This window comes from Dipodomys spectabilis, unplaced genomic scaffold (assembly GCF_019054845.1).
Source record: "Dipodomys spectabilis isolate Male_0828 unplaced genomic scaffold, ASM1905484v1 ptg000043l, whole genome shotgun sequence".
Lineage (NCBI taxonomy): Eukaryota > Metazoa > Chordata > Mammalia > Rodentia > Heteromyidae > Dipodomys > Dipodomys spectabilis.
Genome location: NW_024870720.1, coordinates 16,193,553 through 16,202,373, shown reverse-complemented (window position 1 = coordinate 16,202,373; position 8,821 = coordinate 16,193,553).

Genomic DNA, 8,821 nt, shown 5'->3' with positions numbered 1-8,821 from the left:
CCCTGGTTCTAGCAGCCTTTCCCTTCACAGGAACGCTCTGGAGAGAAAGACCACTACTTCAGCTTGATGCCATTATATAAATCAGCTGTCTGGCTCTATTGATTGGGATCATCTTCCATTAAGAACTTTGCTCTCATCAGCAAGAGAAACAGGCATCCGTGCTTGCGTCTAACACTTCCAACAAGTCCCTCTTTCTCTTTTCTTTCCCCTCCTGCAGTATCTTCCCAGCTTGGCTTCTGTAAATAACTGCCCCAATGCCTGGGTCTAAATTATTTTTGAACTGGGTATTTATGGGCATATTTACTATTGGTATCTTTAAGTAGTTGTAAACAAAGGAATTTCAATTCGACCCATCAGTTTTTAAGTACAATGCATCTTGATCCATATCACCCCCTTTGATCATTCTCCCCCATCTCTTCCAGGCACATATACCTCTCAATTTATCTAGTTCTGAAATGAAAATTTTAGTGGTCCCATTTTAATTCACTAACAGATAAAATATACTAGATACCTACTGGATGAAGCATTATGTTTGTTTTTTGGAAGGGTGCATTTCCTATCTTCAAGAATTTAGGATCTAATAGAGATGAGCATATTAGATAATGATCATAAATATGTAAGAGTGAGAGCATGGCACAAAAAGAAATTGAACTACAGATTAGAAAAAGTATCTTCCTGAAAGTCTGATGAAGCATGGTGGGAGAGATCTAGAGCGAGAAGATTGAGAGAAAAGTCCTAAGGTGGAGGAAGGGGAGAAGACTGAAAAGAACACTGGGTATAAAGTTCAGCGTTAATACAATCCACTTCGAGAGTGTTTGACTGAGTCTTGCCTTTGAATACTCTGAATTTGGGTGTGGCCACTGTGATGATATTAAGTAGTGGAACTTGGCTGGTGCTTGTCACTCACATTTGTAATCCTAGATATGCAGGAGGCTGAGACCTGAGAATGGTGATGCAAAGCCAGGCCAAGCCGACAAATCAAGACAGTCTAACCTCCAATTAACCAGGGGGAAAAAAGACTAGGAAGTGGAGGTGTGGCTGAAGTGGTAGAGGGTAAGCCTTGAATGCAAAAGCTAAGCAAAGAGTGAGAGGTCCTGAGTTCTAGCCTCAGCACTAGCACACACCTATAAAGGAAGTAGGAGTTTAAGACTTTAAGAAGTGACTAGTTCAGTGAGGGTTCTCCCTTATTCATCATATTTAGGCCCTTATAAGAGAGGCTTTAGGCAGCCTAAGGCAGACCTGTTCCTCCCCTTCTTCCTCATGAAGACACAATGTCTCTCCCTTGAGTATGCAGTCTGTAGCAGATCCTCAAACCTATAAAAGTGTCTCAGATTTTCCAGCTTTGAGAACGAATAACTTTCTGTTCCCTTAAATGACTGAGTCTGTGGTATTTTGTTCTAGCAGCACAGACATGATGTTTGAGAGAACAAGAATAAGTCCTACTGCACTGGACTTGTAGGATATGTGAATGTTATAAAGAAGGCTAGGAAGAGAGCCTGGGGCCCAATCCTGAAGGGTCTTAAACGCCAGGTGAATTCTTTGGACTTTATAGAACTAGAGTGTTAATGAAGATGTGGGAGCCATTCAGTCAGTCGCTCCTTTAATGGTATTTCTCAGCGATTATGTGCAATGGCTCATTTCTGAGAACTGTGGAAGTGGTGGTGGAAATTTAGGCCAATGCCTAAATGGGGGTAGATGGAAGATAAAGTAGTATAGGGGTGGTGGAATATGTGGGTGCATGAAACAGCACGTGATAGATACAGAAGGGAATCCCATAGTGTCTGAAGCCTTCAGGCAGATGGTGCCAAGGTGACCTCAAGGTTTACAGACAAGAGTCTTAAGACCTTTTTTTGTTTTCTGATCTACTATACTGGCCTTTTGTCTTCAGGTTGCTGGGATTCAGCTCCAAACATGGAAAGAAAAAGGATTTGAACTCAAGGGCTTTGAGCTTGCTAGATTTGCTTGCTTGGCTGGCCTTCTACCTCCTGAGCTACACTTCCATTCTAACTTTTTGCTGGCTATTTTGGAGATGGAGTCTCATGGACATTTCTGCCTGGATGGCTTTGACCACAATCCTCCAGACCTCAAGTCTCCTGAGTAGTTAGGACTATAGGTATGAGCCATTAGTACCTTTCTCACACGGGTGAGAAGTGGCTCTTGTTGATTTTTGTATACTTTTTTTTATTCAGGAAGTGAAAGGTTGTGTTCTCTGCGACACTGAAAGTTCTATGAGGGAAAACTTGCTAGCTAGCCAAGGTGTGAAGTTTATAGAACCAGACATATAACAGGTATTCTTGCATTTATTTATTTGCAAGTATTTACTAAAGAACAAAGAAGGGAACAAAACAGTAATGAATGACTAAAACTTTCTCTGCATATGATTTTGCAGTGGTGAAGTGGACATCTGTTATTCTTACCAATCACTTACCCTCTACCCATACCTACTCTTTCTCATTGCCATAAAGATAACACCTTCCACCGTGAGGCTCAAAAAATGCTCTACTGGAATGAAATAGTGCAATACTCTCTGAAGTTCTTAAGAAAACGATGTCCATGTTATTTCAGTATGGTCTTCAGTAATGTTGAGATTTCAAGTTTGGGAACAAACATGATCACTTCTAAATTCCAAGAATGAAATGTTCACCAACAGTGTGCAGAAACAATATGTCATTGCGTTGAGTACTGTTAGCTCTTTTCTGCTCCAAGCTGGCACTCTACCCCTGGAGCCACACCTTTTCCACATTATGTTGTGTATTCTTCCATATCAATTTAGTTGACTCATAGGGAAAAGAGAAAAGCACGTTAGAAGATAAAAACTTCTCTCTAGATACAGAGTAATTACTGTGCTTTATCAGAGCTGTTTTTAATGATGTTGTTCATGAATGTTTTCTTTCCAGATGATGATTGAGAAGCTAATAGAAAAAATTATGCCAGGCTAAGAAAGAGAAAGAGCTCTCTTAAAGTTCAAATTAACTCTCGGGAAACCTAGTATTTAATACTGCTCTGTAAGAGAAAAGCATTTATGTATCACCTGTGCCTATACTTTATCTCTAAATGATTTACAATACCTTAAGCAAGACAAATGCTATGTGAATAGTTGCCACACAGAATTGTTTAGTGGATAGTTACAAGGGGGAAAAAAGTCTGTGTAAGTTGAGTGCAGATGCAATGGGAAGGTATTTTCCATCTATGGTTGGTTTAGACTCATCAATGCAAAATCCACAAATCTGAAGGGTGAACTGTATGCTCTTGCTTCTGCTTCTTTTCCTCTGGTAATGGGTTTACCACATGGTCTCATAACTCTGACTTTTGGAAGAGTTGTTAGAAAAAGCAGTCTTGTGTCTGAAGGGGAAAGAAAGCAAGTCTTTCTTCTGTGACATTTCTTTGTGAGGGTCTCTTTAACTCCCACTAAGACCTTGAATTTCTGTTTAGAAATTTACACAATGTGTAATTCTGTTTATACAATGTATCATGGGAGCAAGGCCTTAGCAAGGTCTCATCAATGCCTGGTTACTTATTGGAAAAAGTCTCCTCTGATTTGTATAACTCTTGCTTGGGATGTTTTGAAGTGATTTTATAAACAGGGGCAGTCAGTTTCCTTTTAAAAGGGGAAAAAGCCCTAAGAGTATCATGAAAAAAATATTCTTTTAACAAAATACATACACAAAACAATTTTCAGAAAGAGCTTGTCTTTTTTATATTTAAAATTTGTATATAATGTACTTTAATCAAATCTACCCCCTTTACACTACTCTTTCTTTCTCTCTAGGATTCATAGAATTTTATTTTTTTAAATTTTTTTGATTGTTTCATATATATTTTATTGTAAAAATACTGTACAGAGGTCTGTACAGTTACATGAGTAGGGTAATGAGTACATTTCCTATTGAGTATTGTTACCTTCTCCTTTGTTTTCTCCCTACCATCCCTTCCCTCCTCACCTCCTCAATCCTCCCTCCTCCCCTCCCCCCCCCCCAAATTGTAAAGTTCTTTTTCAACATAGTGTCTTGTACATCTTGTTGTTACAATAGGTCAGCCTGTATCCTTATTTAAGCATTTTGTTATATCCCTTCCCCTCCCCAAATTACAAAAATGTATATACAAGATGCAGGACACTAGAATCAAATACAGTGAAAACAGGGGTTATACCATGGGAGCAGAACATATAAGGGAAACAAAAAAATCATATAATATATTTTAAATACGTTAAAAACAATATCAAGAAAGAAAAAAACCACTTGTATACCTATCTTGGGGTTCATTTCACTTAACATCATCTTATCTGGTCATATATACATAGCTTTTGACCTTTTCTGCATGTCCTAGACATGTACTAGTTATTGCAAATAAGGGAAACCATGGTACTTACGTTTCTTTGAGCCTGTCTTACTTCACTTAATATAATTTTTCCCAAGTCTTTCCATTTCCTAACAAATGGGGTGATGTCATTCTTTCTGCTGGAGGCATAGAATTCCAATCTCTCTCTCTCTCTCTCTATCTCTCTATCTCTCTATCTCTCTATCTATCTATCTATCTATCTATCTATCTATCTCTCACATTTTCTTAATCCATTCATCTACTGAGGGGTGTTGGGTTGGTTCCATATCTTAGCTATAGTGAATAATGTTGCAATAAACATGGTTGTGCTGGTAGCTTTGGTATGACCTTGTTTGTGATTGTTTGGTTAAATGCCCAAAAGTGGGATTGATGGGTCATAGGGGAGAAAAGCTTGTCTTTTTATGTAATTGTGAAAATATTTTTTTAAAAAGCTATAAAGAAAAAGCTTGTTGTATAGAGTAACACTAAGAGTAAAGGCTCTTAGTAACCTTACTAATGAAAGGTTCATTATTTCTATATAATGGATTTTTTGTGTTAAAATATTTATAAAAGTTAGTTTTTAAAATTTATTTTGAGAACATTTTATTGGTTTCTATTAACTATAAAAATAATGAATTTCATTGTGACATTTTCATACTTACCTACATAGAACATACAATCATATTTACCCCCTTTATTTGGATAGATGTTTTTAATTTTTCTTTTGAGGTTAAGATATTCACATTAGTTAGTGGGATGAAAGTCGTATTCCTTGATATCCAGCTAATAACAACCCGTTTCTAATTATTGCTATAACAACCAATACTTCCCTTGGACATAGTGATTACTTCAGGACTGTCTCTCTCATCCAAGCAGGTTATACCTAATTTATTGCCTCTTAACTTCAAATCTAGTCTTTTTTGTCTTGGAGTTGAAGCCCATAAACTTTTCACCTTTGCCTGCTAGTAGAATGTTAAACTGCATCAACAGAGAGCAGTGGAGTGATCATGCTAGGTTATAGCATCAGGAAGCTACTTCCTTTCTAGGTTCTGATTCCATGATGTTGTTGTTATTTTATTATTATTATTATTATTGTAGTGGTAGTAGTAGTAATATTGTGGAGGGAGCCTGGCGTCGTACAGAGAAGATCCATCTATATCTTCACAGCACTTTCTTTGGTCAAAAAACCAAATAAGTTAACTTTTGGAAAGCTCTTAGAATAGTGTCCAACAAATAGCTAGCACTGTATGACTACAGCTATGGTTGTGAATTGATTATTATGATTTGGATATCAAGCGTTGTGACTTTCATTGTATCAATACCAGTTTGCTCCGCTGTCCCCCTCTAGCAATGGTGGCTGCTTTCACATGCCAGATACAACCTGTCTGCTCCCTCCCAGGATGGCAGCTACCTCTATAATGACTGGCTGTGTCCCGCAGGGTGAATGGGGCTCCTTTGCTCTTCAGTTCCTGTTCACTGTGCCTATTTCCTCTGGGCTGGGAGAGACATTTATATTGTTGCTTGTTATTTATGTTTTATGTCACTTTTATTTAGACAAGAAATTTTAAGAGGTGGGATTAATTTTCAGTAAACTACAGTGTAGTTCACTAAACTATATTGTACTGTTCTAGTTAGATATTATGTGTGTTAAAGTTTCCTTGCTCAAATAACCAGTAAGGTCTCTGCACTGCATCCTGACTGATATAAAGGTCTCAAACTTTTCTTTTGGTAGATTCTGGAGTGAGGGAAGACAATCTTTCTCTTCTTACTGCAACGAAGGCTAAAAGTGTAAGGTAAGCTGGAGCTGCTTGAAGCCATTGTCCCCAGTGACAGAGAGGCTATTTTCAGCTTAAAAAGGTAAAAAAGGAAAGGGAGAGAAGATGAGGTCATATACACAAAAAGCGAATGAGATGGGAGACAGATGAAGATGGATAGAATTCTGATGACATCATTTTGATCCAAAGGCAATACTTCAACCATATAAACCAATACATTGTCTAGTTTTCCTAGCAAGTTCAAGTTGAATTTGGCTCTCTTGGAAGTTTAAGAATATTACTTTTTGATATAAAATAGTTTTTGCTACAAAAGGAATAACCATTCATTCATTTTTTGTTTCTAATAGAACCTTACATATTTTTTAAAAGATCACAACTTCATTTACAATCTACCAAAGACAGGCTCTCAGACTATTGACACCCCTTTTTCATTAAAGCACGTTCGGCTGGAGCACTGAAGGTCCACTTCAGTGGTACCATCTTATACAGAGGAATAGAAAGGGCCTCCTTGAGGAAGTAACTATCCAGCAGATAATGGAAGGATGCATTAGAATGGTACCTCTTGAAGAGTAGAACCACATTTTACACATCATTGTATTCTCACCTTCCTAGCATAGTGCCTGGTAGGGGCTGTTCCATGAACTCTTTGCTATATGCAGAAGAAGTACTGGATTATAAACTCCCCTTAGCCAAGCATGGTTGTCTACTTTCCTAGCATTAGGAAAGCTGAAATAGCAGGATTCATAGTTCTAAGCCAGCCTGGGCTAATCAAGAGGACCTTGCCTCATGAAAACTAACATAAATAAAAACAAGAACCCTTCTCTCGGGAACTGTACTTTACTTATCTTTATATATCCCACCATACCACCTACCAGATCTTCCCTATAGATGATCAAGAAAGAATTAGTGTACTGAATCAGCCTGTAATGTAGGCAGGAGAAGCCATATTAATTATCCCACTTAACAGATAAAGCAAATGAAGCTGAGTAAAGTTGATACTTTTCTAGAGGCCATCAATTTAGAGTAGAATCTAGGTCCTCTTTGCAGGGGGTGGGGGGTCTAGTCGTGGGGCCTGAATTCTGGGCCTGGGCGCTGTCCCTCAGCTCTTCAGCTCAAGGCTAGCACTCTACCACTTGAGCCACAGCACCACTTCCAGCTTTTTTCTTTTTGCTTATGTGGTGCTGAGGAATCGAACCCAGGGCCTCAGGCATGCAAGGCAAGTGCTCTACCACTGAGCCACCTTCCCAGCCCGGTGCTTTTTTTTCTTTTTTCTTTTTTAACTTTTGCCAGATTTTCCCCCATTTTCCATTACAAGGTAGGTAAAGACATATTGAGAAGTGTCTCACTTGGCCAAATCTTGCTCTCCATTTTTTCCTTCTGTATCTAGATCTGTATCTGTTATGATATATAATAAAATATGCATATGCATATATTATATATGTGTTTTTGAAACCCTCTCAATTTCCATAAGATTAGAAATGTTTGACAACAGATACTTGGATGTGTCTCCAGTATTGATTTAATAAAAGGTGACTATCATCACTGCAAGATATGAAGAATTGAAGAGTGCAAGGAATTTAGCATTCTTTCCTTGAGAATGACACATCGTAAACCGATCTGAATCTCTTTGTTTGCCCAGAATTTTTACTGCTTGGATGGATGCCACATACACCTCCCTGCTCCCAACCCTGGCAATCTCTCATGAGCTATTGATAAATTATTTAACTCTGATGCAAACCTAAGCGCCAGGATTGTCCATAAGATGGTATGTATATTCAACAGAGTCCAATCAAGAGGCAGAAAGCACAAGTTACTGGGAACACTGAAGTGAAGAATAGTTGATTAGATACAAAGACGCTTTGATTGAAAAGGAGAAGGAACTATTAATGGGCAAAGCAAAGCCCACCCTCTCTCTTACTGGGGAAACCAAGGAAAGAGCTGGTTTTGAGAAGGGAAGCCGGTGTTTCTGAGTCCACTCGAGGTCACCTGGGTTCTTGGCTCTGGGGAGGGCCCTTCGGCCAGCTGTGCATGCTCTTGATAAGATGTACAGAGGTGATCTCCAAACACTGAGGAAGCTTCAAACTGGATTTCATGGCTGTCATGGGAAGGAGCCTCCTTTATCAGTGTGCTACCCTGGGTACCACTTACTGCAGCACAAAGCTCACGAGGCAGTCAGGCTCTTCTTCCTCACTACGCCTTGCAAATCTCCAGAGAGCTTCCCATTGGCAAAGTGGAAACAGGTTTGGAGTCCTAGTCTCAGCCCCACAATGCCAGGTATAGTAGAATAGACTTGAAGATGAGAGGACATAGCTTAAGACTGCAGGGGAAGGTTTTGTCCTGTCCCGTATACCAGTGTCATAATACTTGGGGGATCCCATTCTGGAGTCAGCTTAACTGAATTTATATCCTGGCTTTGCCCCTTTCAAACGGAGTGGCCTGGAATGAGTTACTGAATCTCTCTCCATGTGCTTTCTTATCTGTTTCCTTAGCTATAAAATGTAGATGATTTTATTACATACCTTATCAGCTGTGATGAGCATGAAATAAATTACCCTGACCAGTCAGGCCCTGGACATCCGCAGCTACATGCTGCTGGCTCAGCTTCTGGGGCTGCCAGCTGCTTTCCTGAGCCTTGATCCCCATCAGTTAAAGCTTTTCCCTCCTCCAGAGATGGAGTGAGTAGCTCACATCTATCCAAGAGCACTGATTGCCTAGGTAGGGTTAGTACC